We start from the raw sequence: 13,759 nt of genomic DNA on the forward strand, positions 1-13,759 counted from the left end.
TAAGATTTTTCTTCATTGAAGCAGTCGTAGGTACCACACATCTTCGTGGCAGATGATGCAAAAATGGAAGTTGAAGGGAAAGGACATGTAGAAATGGACGATGGGGAATTCACAGATGTTCTCTATGTTCCAAATCTAAGCTCCAATCTACTATCAGTCTACCAAATCACTCACCTAGGAGATGGTCATAAGGTTGAGTTCCTTCTCGATTTAGTAATGGTGCGAAGTCTAAAAGATGATTCGTTGGTAGCAGTTGGGAAAATCAATGATAACAGGAGGCTTTATCCTTTTCCCACTTTGTGCCTAAGAGTTCTTCTTTAGCCTTGTTAACTCAATCTACTTCAAACAACAACCTATGGCATGAGCGGTTTGGTCACCTTGACTTTCACTCTCTTCACCAACTTTGCTCAAAACAAATGGTCAAAGGTCTATCCAACATTAGCTTTTCTAAGGGGGAGTGTTCATCTTGTTCAATGGATATGCATCTCAAGGAGAAGTATGATAAAGGGAAGTCTTCTCGCGTGCCAGTTGTTCTTTAGCTTGTTCACATGTTATTAGTAGGACTATTTGCCATGACTTCAGTTAGCCAAGGCCGCTACATACTTGCATTTGTTGATGAATTTTCTAGGTTCACTTGGGTTTTCTTCCTTCATCATAAGAATGAATTGGTTAATAAGCTTCAAGACTTTAAGGATCATGTTGAACATAAGTCAAGGAAAGCCATCAAAGTACTTAGAGTGGACAATGAGAACATATATGTTGACAGAAGACTTAAGAAATTTTGTAGAATTGAGGGAATTGATCTTCAAAACTCACCACGATTAGGACTCTCAAGACCATGGAAAGTTGCATGATAAAGGCCAAGTCTCTCGATCCTACATTAGAAGTTGAAGCCTTTAGCAGTGCTACTCACATACTTAATAGGTCTCCTCATCCAGCCTTAGATGGCAAGACTCCGTTTGAGGCATGGTGTGGCAGAAAACCTATTGTGACACACTTCAGAGTCTTCAATTCTTCTACTTGGGCAAACCTTTCTTCTAGGAGTTGGAAGGTACCAACATCTAGGCCTTGTACCTTTATTGGTTATGAAGACAATGTGAAGGCTTGCAGACTTATGGATCCAGAGACTCATGAGATTTTTGTGGAGAAGGATGTTCACTTTGAGGAAAGTTCTACGAGCTTGTCCTCTACTCCTCTTCGCACATCATACACAGTGTAAACTGATAGTGACACTAGCGATAGTGCTTCAACAGGTTTAGATATGTGGGGTTCTGTCAATAGTTGCTGTGAGAAGTCACATCAATCTAGTCCACATGCTTATATTGCCATAGTGAAAGGTCCAACATAGCATGGTACATCTCATTTTCCAACTCCAGCTTCATTTGACTTGGGAGATAGACTTGAGGACACACATCTTCTCATTGATGATGATACTTCTATAGCTGTTGTGAGGGCTCACTCTGACCCTCATGTCCATTCTCTGCATGATCAATTAGAATAGGTTGGAGTGATTGTGGATCCTTATGAATAGAAATTAGTGGAGGTCTCTTTATTAATAGAAGAGATAGATGGTTTAGTGGAACAGGTTCAATAGACATCCTTGCCAGATATGCATTCATTCTTTTCAGCACAGTTGGAAGGGGTGAACTTCAGTATCAGTAAAGGGATACTTGAGTAGGTTTTCAGGCCAACACACATCTTTAGGACAGTACCTTGGGCATTGTTTCTTCCTAAGGGGAGGAACACCATTCTACATTCTTCGACTAGCTTTCACCGGTTGACATTCTTCTTTTGGGGGGGGAGCCTATTCTATCTCTCTTCCTTGTCTTATTCTCTTTTGTATATACTGGATGTATGTCGTAATGGGGGGGTCTTGATTACTCCATCCATCAATGCATCCTTTCTTATCTCTCTTTTTGGGGGAGGTATTTTCCCATGAGGTTTTCCCTCTTTCCCCGCTTTATGGGAGATTGCATTTCATTAGGTACATGGGTACCTTACATGGCCTAGTAGTCGGGACATATTCTGCATCTTCATCCTAGCCCATACACTTAAGTGCATTCCCCTAACTTGCACTTAAGGGAGGGTGTTGTTGTAAATAAGTACTTTACTATTTACACTTACTTAAGTTTACTTAGGTTAATGCATTATTTAATTATTTTGCATTATTTTATTATTTTTATTTTTGAGACACTTAGGAGTTTGTACAACCTTGTGAGTTGTCATGTTGACAACATAGGAGTACGCAACTATATTTGAGCACATGGTGTGTACAACACTATTTTGTGTGTCTCGCCCTTGTAGGCTTATCCTCTCATCTCCGCACTTACTTATGTGTGTAATGGAGGATAATCCATATCTGGTGGACATGTGCTTGGTTGTATGACACATCATGGTGCTAACTTCTATGCATTCTAGAAGCTCTCTTGAGGCCTTTATATTCAGGCACTCCTAGTGTACTCTTGCATCAATTATTTAATACATTGTTATTCTGATCATACTCTCTCCATTTTTGGTCTATAGTTGTGCTTGTGTTTGAGTTCTTAGTTCTTGGGTGAATTTTTCCCTTAGGAAAATTCTTACACCATCATATAATTTTCTTTAGGATTAGCTAAAAATCTTTCCACCATATTAACTGCTAGTGCATTATCAAGTCTAGTATGCACTACATTCTAAAATTTTCAAATCATGGATCTTTATGCAGTCTAATCTACCTCCTTGGAATCATCCTTTTTGGAAAGATTATGTCCATTAGACATAGGTATTCGAACTAGTCTTGAATCTTCCATTCCAAACTTTTGCAATATCTCCTTGGTATACTTTGATTGAGTAATACAGATTCCATTCTTCTTTTGTTGAATTTGCAAGTCAACAAATAATTTGATCTCTCCAAACACTGAAATCTCAAATTCCTTACTCATTTCTTTAGGAAAAGGTTTACATAAGTCATGAGCAATATTTCCTTCTCTAGTCCTTTTATGATGTCTAGAATATTGTTGTCATTAGTCCTTTGAAATACAATCTTTATAAGATAACTATGTAGTCTTTCATTCCATGATCTTGGAGCTTGTTTGAGACTATATAATTCTTGGTAAGGCTTACAAACCATATCCCTTTTGCTAGGATCTATAAAACCTTCAGGTTGCTCAATGTAGAGTTCTTCTCCAAGAATTCCATTTAGGAATGTTGATTTGACATCCATCTAATACACTTTGAATCCTTTATGTATAGCATAAGAAATTAGAATCCTAACACCCTCTAATATTATAATAGAAGCAAGGATTTCACCATAATCAATGCCTTCCTCTTGAGAATAATCTTTTCATACTAACCTTGCTTTGTTTCTTGAAATTTCTCCATCTTCATTCAACTTATTTTTGAATACCCATTTTGTGCCAATTACATTCTTATCCTTAGGTCTAGGAACAAGAATCCGAGCTTTGTTCCTCTCTATTTGTTCAATCTCTTCATTCATTTTTCAATCCAACTTTCATTATCCAAAGCATCTTTAATAGTTCTAGGTTAAAATTCAGTAAGAAAACATGTACCTTTCAATTTGTTCTAGAGTAAACTTTAAGAAACCCCCCTCTAGAAAAATATATAAATTATTGGTCAATCATTTATTAGTTTGAAAAACCAAATTATTTTTACTCGATGAATCTCTCAATTTTTTAATTTTAAATAGCATTTACATTGGTGATTATTTTGGAATCATAATTTATGAGTAGAAACTATTGGCAAATCTCAATAATAATAGGAAGTTTTCTAATTGTCATGGAATATTACAAATCAAAATTGAACATGTTTTATCTCATGGAAATTATGAGGATAATTACATTATATTTTAAATCAATATTAAAAACTAAATATTGGTAATATATTCCTAAAGTAACTAATAATTATGATAATTATTGGTGACCTAATTTTAATTTCTTGGATAATATATAATATTTTGGTGAATTAGATCTAATCATGTATCAAATATTGTGGCGAATCATTGAGTTTAAATTTTTTAAGAAAATAAATTATTGAGCGATTATAAATATTTTAGAACTAAATTTAATAAAAAATTTGGTGATTTAGGTTGCATTAAATCTTATATTATTAGCCAAATTACTAGCAAAAAAATTCTAAAATTCACAAAATTACAAATATTCTCCACTAAAAAACACCCTAATTTGTTCCTTGTCATTGTACCTTCTTCCTTATCTCCAATGATTTTCTCAGGTGTACGATGCATTCTAAGATATCTTGCAACTATAGGTACATTTGATTAAGTGCTTATTTCACTTGGCTTAGTATGCTCAACATGATCTTTTGAATCATGCTCGGGTCCCACTGTCTATGACTCATGTCCTTTAGTCTGTGACTTGGGTTGTACTAGTTGTAACTTGGGTCCTTCTGACTACAACTTGGGTCCTTCAGAGTGTGACTCAAGTTGCACTAGATGCAACTTAGGTGCTTATGGAGATTGTGAGGAATTAGGAAGTGAAGTTTATTGAATTTTAGTTGGATTTGATTAAACATTGGGTAATGTATCAGCTTCACAGTAAAAAAACTTTTTGTAGTCTTCAGGTTCTTTGTTTCTCTCTTCTTCACTCTTCTCTACAAATTCATTAATCTTCACATTTTCACTCTATGATATTATGAGTAGTTAGATTCGATAATTTGTATGCTTTACTTCTACTGGAGTATCCTAGGAATATGGCTTCATCACTCTTGACATCTAATTTACCTCTCCTAATTTCCTTCAAGATATACATTTTTTTACAAATTACTTTGAAGTAACTTTCATTAGGTTTATAGCCACACCATAGTTCATAAGGAGTCTGATTTGATGCTTTCTTCAGCTATACTCTATTTAAGGTATGAACTATTGTACTGATTACTTCCTTCCAGTATTTGATTACAACATTCTTCTCTATCATCAGGTTTCTTGCACAATCCATGATAGATCTATTTCTTCATTTTTCTATACCATTTTTTGGATTTTTACTAGGGGTTGATACTTATCTATTGATTTCTTTTTTAGTGAAGAATTCATTGAAATCATTTGAGATGAATCCACCTCCTCTATCCAACCTTAGAAATTTTAGTTTCTTTCCTATTTCTTTTTCTACTCTAGCTAGATACCATTTGAGTTTCTTTAAACATTCAAAATTATCTTCCAAATACGTTACTATGATCATCCTAGAATAATCATCAACAAATAAAATAAAATACTTATCTCTACTATATCTTTCTATTCCAATAGGTCCACAAAGGTTTATATGGACTAGTTCCAAGACTTCTTCAAAATGGTAGTTCTTGCTTTTGAAACTTGTCTTTCCCATCTTTCGAATTTGATAATCTTTGCATATGCCCATATCAGGTTTCCTTAGACTAGGAATACCTCCCAGTCTCTTTTTCTTTGCTTATTTTGATTAGTTTAGGAAAAATCATAGGACACAATATTTTATGTCATAAACAACTTTCTTCTTCTTGAGTTATGAAACATGAAGTTTCACTTAGATCTAGCTAGAACAGATTACATTTTGTTTGATTGCCATATCCAACTAGATTTCTATTTCCATCTAGTAGCTTCTCCTTCCCTTTCATGAATTCTACCTTCAATCCAATGTTGTTCAACTATTCCAAACATAGTAGATTATACTTATTCCTTCAACCCAATAGGCATTGAGACATCTAAGTTCATTGGTTAGTGAAATACAACCTTTTCCTTTTATACAACAAGGCACATTATTGCCAATTCTGACTATTTCACCATCATAGTATTCTATGTGTTCAAACTTTGTTTTATCACAAGTCATATGGTGAGAAAAAAAACTATCAATAATCCATGTATCATTTTTGCTAACATGATAAATAAGTGTTATCTTATCATCTTCATCATCTGATTCATTTTTTATAACAATATAAACCATTTCATCATCATCGCTACTATCACAATTATCGATGAAGCAGGACTTCTTACCTTTATCCTTCGAGTCCTTGTAGGTTTTAATATCCTTCTTGGCTTTATACTTGCTTCTTTTCTTTTCTTCTTTGCCTTCTTTTTTTGGATACCTTTCATTAATATGACCAAATTCTTCACAAAAAAAATAGATTAGAGGAATTTTACTTTTTAACTTCCCTTTGCCTTTGGGATATCTTCTTGCAATAAGCATTTCAATGAATTAAAATATCACTATCAGAACTATCTTCTTCTTCACTTTCAGCTTGTTTTCCTTTAGATTTTCCACCTTTCTTTTTGAGAGAAATTTTAGCTTGAAATGTAGACTCAATGCTTCTAGAGTTAGGAACATAATTGTCATAGTTATCTAATTCAAAGGTTGTCAACATTTCCACTAGTGCATGAAAAATTACGTCATTCATGGGATCATATCTCATTTCCTAAATATTTTAAACTCTAATTACATAGATAGGAAGAAGAGATTTGAGTACCTTAATAACCACTATTACATCATTAATTTTCCCTCCAAAGGCTCTGATTGCACTAACACTTGCTTTGATTTTTTCATTTTATTTTGCAATATTTTCATCCTCTCCAATCTTCATTTGATCAAACTAACCTCTTAAGATTTCTTCCTTGGCTCTCCTCACATTATCACCTCCTTTATTGATATATTTCATCTTGAAACACATTTTATGTGCCGTACCACAATCCTTGACTTCCTCAAATTTGGCATAATTAAGAGTAGATGCAATGCCAATTATCATTATGTTATGATTCTTGTTTTCAGAAAATTCTTCCATAATCAAAGTTCCAGTAGGTACCTCATGTTTGGTGTTCAAATATTTCTAACCTGAGTCACTGATGGTTGCCTTGAAGTTATCTTTGTTCAACTTCAAAATCTCTCTTTTGTAATTCATCTAGAACTTTAGCTTACGTCCTTGAAACCTTCACTACAAGTACTAAAAGCTCTAATACCTATTTTTCAAAATATAAGAGGAGTAACTTAAAGGAGAGGAGTGAATCAGTTACCACAAAAATAAATCCTAGATCCCTTAGATGTCAATACAAATGAAAACCAAAACTCTTCTAAAACTGAATTACTATTGGTACTAAGTTAACATAGGAGCACTCGATTAACAGTATCAATTTTCTATTACTCAGCAAGTATAGTAATATCAATTGTTACTCAGTAAACACTGAACATGTAGATATTAAGATATTAAGTGTGATTAATCTTAATGAACTTGTTGCATAAAATTAAAGAAAATAAGATGAAGAAATGAGACACTAGGATTTAACATGAAAACCCGATTTGGGAAAACCACCAATTGTAACTAGTTGCTATTTTTCACTCTTCTAAGGTGAGTTCTATTCCAAGCCAACCCTATTAAAGGTTACAAAACACACTATTAGGTGTGACCTTGTTAAAGGATTTAATCACCCTATCAGGAGTGGCCTTATTAGAGGTCTTTAGACAATTCAATCTAGAAATTCGACCTTGTTAGAGGATTTACACAATAGTTGTTAGGATAACTCTGTTAAGAAATTTGATTCACTACTATAGTGGTTAGAGAGTAACAATGACTTGACTTGATAGCTGATGCAACTATCTATGCCTATTCAAATGTCAATTCTATCTTGAATACTTGATCCTTCTTGATTAGATTAATATTTGCAACTCAACAAGGATATTATGCTTATCCTTCCAATTGGCTCCCCTTAAGCTATTTTTATCTTCCACACATTCTTACTTATTCAATCCTCAACTTGACATTATACTTATATCATATACATTGTCATGTCAGCTTGAATACAAATTAAAAGAATTTATATTCATCTCTTTAGTTGGTTAGAACCAACAAACAAATTCCTTAAACTCAATATGCAAAAACAAGAAAATCCTTTGTTATCCGACCCATTTTGATAGATGCTAACTCTAAAATGATTTTCTTTTGTTAACCAAGTGAGCTCAGTTAGCATTGAAACTTTATAAAATTCCTTTAGTAATTGAGTGATCTTGGTTATCATTGCTTCCATTCCAACTTTCCTTTATTAACTAAGTGAGTTTGGTTAACACTAAACTTCTGTGAACTTCTCTTTTGTTTCCTAGTGAATTTGGTAGACACTATCTTCTGAATTTGGTAAAATCTAGAATACTCAATAAATATTGGGAATTATATTCATCACTTGAGTGAGCTCAACAAACACTAATTGTTAAATATATGACATTTTTTGTAACATCAAAAATGATATAGAATTGATCAATTATTTTCAACAATCTCCCTCTTTGGCATTGATGACAACACAACATGTCATATTACAATGAACTTTTAGAGAAAAATAAAAGTAAGGATAATATACTTAGTTTGATAATTATTATCATCCATGAGAACTCATTCTATTAGTTTGAGCTCCTTCTAACATCAATCTCTCCCTATGGAACTATTCTCTAGTTACACTTTCTCCCTCTATCGACAAACTCTCCTAGTCTACTCTTCATCAAACTCTTCCTCTTTGACAATTAAAAAACTATAAAAATTTCTTGATATGTGACAACAAACTCTCTGTTCAATTTTTTTTGGTGATATGACAACAAAATATCCCTCTTTGAGATCTTAGTTCAAAGAATATACTTAGTGGATTCCAATGTACCTGATGTATAGATTCATATACAATCTGCCCTTTTTATCCTGCATCAATTTGACTGATCTACAAAAATACTTAGTTGATGCATCACTATTTTTTTTTTGTGAGCTCCTAATAGAGGAATAAATTCTAGCTTACCTATCAGATACAAAAATGCATCCTTAAGTAATGGCTTGGTGAATATTTCTACAATTCATTACTTTGTATTCATATATTCAAATTTCACCTCTTTGTCTTACACCAGTTCTCTCAGAAAATGATATTTTATTGTAACGTGCTTGGTCTTTGTATGCATCACAGGATTCTTTGATATACTAATTGGACTGGTGTTATCACACAAGATAACTACTAGATCCTTGATTTTTACCTTCATACCTGCTAATAGTTTCCTGAACCAAACAATATTGGAACAATTGACTAATGTTACAACATATTATGCCTCTATTGTAGACTAAGAGATGCAATCATGATTAGATTACTTATTCAAGACACTAGTCTATTTTCAAGAAATAATGCTACACCACTAGTGCTCTTCTTGTCATCAATACTTCCTCCCTAATCTACATCAGTGCAGGCTTTCAAGTGAAAGTTGCCTCTTTTCTTGTACCATAATCCATAATCTTTAGTACCCTATATATACCTCATGGTTCTCTGATTTCCATCATATGATTTTCTTTAGGATTAGCTAAAAATATTGTCACCATACCAATTGCTAGTGCAATATTAGGTCTTGTATGCACTATATACTTATGTTTTTCAATCATGGATTTATATGTGGTCTAATATACCTCCTTGGAGTCATCATTTTTGGAAAGATTATGTCTAGTAGAGATAGGTGTTCCAACTGATCTTCAATCATCCATTCCAAACTTTTTCAATATATCCTTGATATACTTTGATTGAATAATGTAGATGCCATCCTTTTTCTATTGAATTTGTAAGCCAACAAAGAATTTGATCTCTTCAAGTATTGAAATCTCAAATTCCTTACTCATTTCTTTAGAAAAATATTTACATAAGTCATCATAACTAGTAAATAGTATACCATCTACAAAGATTTCTACCAACAATATTTCCCTCTCCTATCCTTCTTTGAATTGTAGACTATTGCTGTCATTTGTTCTTTGAAATCCAATCTTTGCAAGATAGATCTGTACTATTTCATACCTTGCTCTGAGGATTTGTTTGAAACCATATAATTCTTTGTGTAGCTTATAGACCATAGGCCTTTTTCTAGGAGCTATAATACCTGTAAGTTGTTTAATGTAGACTTCTTCTTCTATAATTCCATTCAATATGTTGATTTGACATCCATTTGATACGCTTTGAATCCTTTATATAAAGTATCATCAAGTAGAGTCCTAACACCTACTATTGCAATGGGATCAAAAGTTTCACCATAATCAATACCTTCCTCTTGAAATAACCTTTTCATACTAACCTTGCTTTATTTCTTGGAACTTCTCCATCTTCATTCAACTTATTTCTGAATACCCATTTTGTGCCAATGACATTCTTATCCTTGGGTCAAGGAATAAGAGTCCAATTTTTGATCCTCTCTATATGTTAAATATCTTTATTGATTTCTTCAATCCAACATTCATTTCTGAAAGCATCTGTAATAGGTATAGGTTCTAATTTAGTTAGAAAACATGTTGCATTCAATTTTTTCTTTTTCATTGTACCTTCTAACTTATCACTAATGATTTCTTTGGTGCATGATGCCATTTGACATATCTTGCAAGTTTAGGTACTTTGGATATAGAGCTTCTTTTACTTGGCCCACCATGCTCACCATGATCTTCTACATCATGCTCCAGTCTCACTGTTTTTGCCTTGGGTCGTTTAGACTATGACATAGGTTGCCCTAACTATAACTTTGGTCTTTCTGACTATGACTCGGTTCTTTCATATTGTGACTTGGGTTGCATTGGCTACAACTTGGGTGCTTTTAAAGTTTTTGGGAATTGGAAGGTGATTTTTGCTAACTTTCAATTGGATTTTATTGAACATTAGGCAATGTATTAGGTTCACAGTAAACAAAATTTTTTTAGTCTTCAGGTTCTTTATTGCTCTCTTCTTCACTCTTTTCTACAAACTTGTCAATTTTCACATGTGCACTTTCTATTATCTTATGATTAGTTAAATTCAAACATTTGTATGCTTTCCTTCTGTTGGAGTATCCTGAGAATATGCCTTCATCACTCTTGATATCAAATTTATATTTCCTAGTTTCATTCAAGATATAATATTTGCTACCAAATATTTTGAAGTAACTTATATTAGGTTTATAGCCATACAATAGTTCATAAGGAGTCTATTTTGAGTATTTCCTTAGTTGTACTCTATTTAAGGTATGAATTATTTTACTAATTGCTTCCTTCTAGTATTTGATTAGAACATTCTTCTGTATCATTAGGGTTCTTTTACAATCAATTATAGATCTATTTCTTATTACTGCTATATCATTTTGCTGAGGTGTACTAGGGATTGATAATTGTCTCTTGATTCCTTTTCCAATGCAAAATTCATTGAATTCATTTGAGATGAATTCAACTACTCTATCTGACCTTAGACATTTTAGTTTCTCTCCTATTTCTTTCTCTACTCTAGCTAGATACCATTTGAACTTTTGAAAATCCTTAGACTTATCTTTCAAATACAATATTGTGATCATCCTAGAATAATCATCAACAAATAAAATGAAATACTTATCTCCATTGTAGCTTTCTATTCCAATAGGTCCACAAAATTTTGTATGGACTAGCTTGATTACTTCTTCAGAATCATAGATCTTGCTTTTGAAACTTGTCTTTCCCATCTTTCTAATTTGTTATTTTTTGCACATGTGCATATCAGCTTTTCTTAGACTATGAATACCTCTCACTCTTTTTTTTTTCATATTTTGATTAGGTTATCAAAATTTAGATGATACAATCTTTTATGCCATAACCAACATTCTCCTACTAGAGCTATGAAACTTGAATTCAATCTAGATCAAGATAGAATAGATTACCTTTTGTTTGATTGCTAGACCCAACTAGACTTTCTTTTCCATCCAACAACCTGACTTTCCTATTCATGAATTCTACCTTGAATCCAATGTTGTTCAATTATGCCACACTCATTAGATTATGCTTTAGGCCTTCAACCTACTAGGCATCATCACATTAGAATATATTGTTTAGTGAAATATAACCTTTTCCTTTTATACAACAAGGTTCATTATTTGCAAATTTAACATTCTCACTATCATAGTGTTCCATGTGTTCAAATTTTTTGTATCACTAGTCATATGGTGAGAGAACCCAGTATTAATAATCCATGTATCATTTCTAATAACATGATAAATAAGTTCCATCTTATCATCTTCATCATCAAATTCACTACTATCAAAATCTTTAGCCATGAAATAAGAATTCTTATCTTTATCCTTCTAGTCCTTGTAGTTTTTGAAATCCTTCTTGACTTTGTACTTGTTTCTTATATTTTCATCTTTCCCTTCTTTTTTTGGACACCTTGTAGCAATGTGACCAACTTCTTCATAGTAAACATTGATTAGAGTATCTATGTACTTTTCTTTACCTTTGGGATATCTTATTGCAAGCAGGGCCTCAATGACTTCAATATGACTCTTAGAACTATCTTCTTCTTCACTTTAAGATTATTTGTCTTTATATTTCCCACCTTTATTTTTGAGAGAAAGCGTAACTTTAAATGCAAACTCAATGTTTGTGGAGTAAGGAAGATAGTTGTCATAGTTATCTAACTCAAAGGATATCAAGCTTCCCACTATTGCATCCAAAGTTATGAAATTCTTGGGATCACATCTCATATCTTGAAAAGATGAAACTCTAATTGCATAGATAGGAAGCAGATTTCTAAGTACCTTGTTGACCACTATTACATCATCACTTTTTCCTTCAAAGGCTCTAATTACAATGTTTTCATCCTATCTCATCTTCATCTGATCAAACTGACCTCTTAAGCTTTTTGCCTTGAATTTCCTCACATTTTCATATCCTCTATAGATATCTTTCAACTTGACCCACATTTCATGAGCAATACGGCAATCCTTGACTTCATCAAATTCAACATAATTAAGAGTAGATGCATTATTAATCATTATTATGTTATTATTCTTCTTTTCAGAAATTTTTTCCATAGTCAAACATATAGTAGGTGCCTTATACTTGGTGTTCAAATATTTTAGACCCGAGTCACTGATGGTAACCAAATATAGCTTCATTACTTCTTTCCATGTCTCAAAGTCAACTTTGTTCAACTTGAGAATGTCTCTCTTTTAGGACATCTTGATCTTTAGCTTAGGTCCATGAAACCAACTCTACAAGCACCAAAATCTCTAATACCAATTTTTGGAAATATAAGAGGAGTATTTGAGAGGGGACGAGTGAATTTTTTACCACAAAAATAAATCCTAGATCCCTTAGATGTCAATACAAATAAAAATGAAATCTATGTTGAAACTGAATTACTATTCTTACCCAGTTAACAATGAAGCATTGGTTTAACACTATCAATTTTTTTTACTTAGCAAGTACTATAATATCAACTATTACTCAACAAGTACTAAACATGCAGTTTTGGAATTCTTTAGAATAACTAAGAGGGGGGGTGAATTAGTTATCTAAGGTTTAGATGTACTATTAATTTTTTTCATAGCTTGGTGAAACCATAAAGCATTTATCATCATGCATGGATCCATAAGACTATGCAATCACTTAAAACTTATAGGTTATTGTAAAATCAATTTGCATGAATGTAAGCATCAAACATAACATATTCAATAACACACTTGACACAATGATTTATGTGGAAACCCAATTTGGAAAAATCCACAAGTAACATGCTACTTTTTCTCATTATTCTAAAGTGATGCCCTATGAAAGGAAAACCTTGTTAAAGGTTACAATGTACACTATTAAATGTGACCCTATTCAAGGATTTCAATCACCTTGTTAGGAGTGAGCCTTGTTAAATTACTTTAGACCATTCACTTGGAATGTTACCCAATTAAATGATTTACAAATGACTATTAGGTCAACCTTAATCCAAAGGATTTACCCTATACTGATACAATTATTAGAGAGTAATAGTACAACTTGATCTGATAAGAACTTACAACTCCATTTGCAA

The sequence above is a fragment of the Cupressus sempervirens genome, chromosome 4 (genome assembly GCF_028749045.1).
Source record: "Cupressus sempervirens isolate cs-2001-9-10 chromosome 4, ASM2874904v1, whole genome shotgun sequence".
NCBI lineage: Eukaryota > Viridiplantae > Streptophyta > Pinopsida > Cupressales > Cupressaceae > Cupressus > Cupressus sempervirens.